Source organism: Mandrillus leucophaeus, unplaced genomic scaffold, assembly GCF_000951045.1.
Source record: "Mandrillus leucophaeus isolate KB7577 unplaced genomic scaffold, Mleu.le_1.0 Scaffold236, whole genome shotgun sequence".
In the NCBI taxonomy this organism is placed as follows: Eukaryota; Metazoa; Chordata; class Mammalia; order Primates; family Cercopithecidae; genus Mandrillus; species Mandrillus leucophaeus.
In genome coordinates, this window is record NW_012102432.1 from 759,653 (window position 1) to 762,553 (window position 2,901).

Below are 2,901 nucleotides of genomic sequence, written 5' to 3' on the forward strand. Positions count from 1 at the left end.
GCTTCCATATGAAATTTAAAGTCGTTTTTTCCTATTCTGTGAAGAAAGTCAATGGTAGCTTGATGGTGATAGCACTGAATATACAAATAACCTTGGGCAGTATGGCCATTTTCATGATATTGATTCTTCCTATCCATGAGCATGGAATGTTCTTCCATTTCTTTGTGTCCTGTCTTATTTTGTTGAGCAGTGGTTTGTAGTTCTCCTTGAAGAGGTCCTTCACATCCCTTGTAAGTTGGATTCCAAGGTATTCTCTTTGTAGCAATAGTGAATGGGAGTTCACTCATGATTTGGTTCTGTTTGTCTCTTATTGGTATATAGGAATGCTTGTGACTTTTGCACATTGATTTTGTATCCTGAGACTTTGCTGAAGTTGCTTATCAGGTTAAGGAGATTTGGGGCTGAAACGATGGGTTTTCAAAATATACAATCATGTCATCTGCAAACAGAGACAATTTGACTTCCTCTTTTCTTTCTCTTGCCTAATTGTTCTGAACAGAACTTCCAATACTTTGTTGAATAGGAGTGTTGAGAGAGGGCATACTTGTCTTGTCCTGGTTTTCAAAGGGAATACTTCTGGTTTTTGCCCATTCAATATGATATTGGCTGTGGGTTTGTCATAAATAGCTCTTATGATTTTGAGATACGTTCCATCACTACCTAGTTTTGAGAGTTTTTAGCATGAAGGGGTGTTGAATTTTGTCGCAGCCCTTTTCTGCATCTATTGAGATAATCATGTTGTTTTTGTCATTGGTTCTGTTTATGTGATGGACTACATTTATTGATTTGTGTATGTTGAACCAGCTTTGCATCCTGGGGATGAAGCCGACTTGATCTTGGTGGATAAGCTTTTTGATGTGTTGCTGGATTCTGTTTGCCAGTATTTTATTCAGGATTTTTGCATCAATGTTCATCAGGGATATTGACCTGAAATTTTCTTTTTTTATTGTGTCTCTGCCAGGTTTTGGTATCAGGATGATGCTGGCCTCCTGAAATGAATTAGGGAGGATTCCCTCCTTTTCTGTTGTTTGGAATAGTTTCAGGAGGAATGGTGCCAACTCCTCTTTCTACGTCTGACAGAATTCAGCTGTGAATCTGTTTGGCCCTGGATTTTTTTTGGTTGGTAGGCTATTAATTACTGCCTCAATTTCAGAACTTGTTATTGGTCTATTCAGGGATTCAACTTCTTCCTGATTTAGTCTTGGGAGGGTGTATGTGTCCAGGAATTTATCCACTTCATCTAGATTTTCTAGTTTATTTGCAGAGGTGTTTATAGTACTCTCTCATGGTAGTTTGTATTTCTGTGGGATCAGTAGTAATAACCACTTTATTATTTTTTATTGCACCTATTTGATTCTTGTCTCTTTTCTTCTTTATTAGTCTTGCTAGCAGTCTATCTATTTTGTTGATCTTTCCAAAAACCCAGCTCCTGGATTCATTGATTTTTTGAAGGGGTTTTCATGTCTCTATCTCCTTCAGTTCTACTCTCATCTTAGTTATTTCTTGTCTTCTGCTAGCTTTTGAATGTATTTGCTCTTGCTTCTCTAGTTCTTTTAATTGCGATGTTAGGGTATCCATTTGAGATCTTTCCTGATTTCTCTTATGGTCATTTAGTGCTATAAATGTCCCTCTACACACTGCTTTGAATGCGTCCCAGAGATTCTGGTACATTGTGTCTTTGTTCTCATTGGTTTTAAAGAACATCTTTATTTCTGCCTTCATTTCATTATGTACCCAGTAGTCATTCAGGAGCAGGTTGTTCAGTTTTCATGTAGTTGTGCGGTTTTGAGTGAGTTTCTTAATTCTAAGTTCTAATTTGATTGCACTGTGGTCTGATAGACTGTTCGTGATTTGCCTTCTTTTACATTTGCTGAGTAGTGTTTTACTTCCAATTATGTGGTCAATTTTAGAATAAATGTTATGTGGTACTGAGAAGAATGTATACTCTGTTGATGTGGAGTGGAGAGTTCTGTAGATGTCTATTAAATCTACTTGGTCCAGAGCTGAGTTCAAGTCCTGGATATCCTTTTTAATTTTCTGATTCATTGATCTGTCTAGTGTTGACAGCAGGGTGTTAAAGTCTCCCACTATTATTGTGTGGGAGTCTAAGTCTCTTTGTAGGTCTCTAAGAACTTGCTTTATGAATCTGGGTGCTCCTGTATTGGTGCATATATATTTAGGGTAGTTAGCTCTTCTTGTTGAATTGATCCCTTTACCATTATGTAATGGCCTTCTTTGTCTCTTTCGATCTTGGTGAGTTTAAGTGTTTTAACACAGACTAGGATTGCAACCCTTGCTTTTTTTTTTTTTTTTTTTTTTTCTCTTTCCATTTGCTTGGTAGATCTTCCTCCATTCCTTTATTTTGAGCCTATGTGTGTCTCTGCATGTGAAATGGGTCTCCTGAATACAGCACACTGATGGGTCTTAACTCTTTATCCAATTTGCCAGTCTGTGTCTTTTAATTAGGGCATTTAGCCCATTTACATTTAAGGTTAATATTGTTATGTGTTAATTTGATCCTGTGATTATGATGCTAGCTGGTTATTTTGTCTGTTAGTTGATGCAGCTTCTTCATAGCATTGATGGTCTTTACAATTTGGTATGTTTTTGCGGTGGCTGGTACCAGTTGCTCCTTTTCATGTTTAGTGATTCCTTCAGGAGTTCTTGTAAGGCAGGCCTGGTGGTGACAAAAATCTCTCAGCCTTTGCTTGTCTGTAAGGGATTTTATTTCTCCTTCACTTATGAAGCTTAGTTTGGCTGGATATGAAATTCTGGGTTGAAAATTCTTTAAGAATGTTGAATATTGGCCCCCATTCTCTTTTGGCTTGTAGGGTTTCTGCCAAGAGATCCACTGTTAGTCTGATGGGCTTGCCTTTGTGGGTAACCTGACCTTTCTCTCTG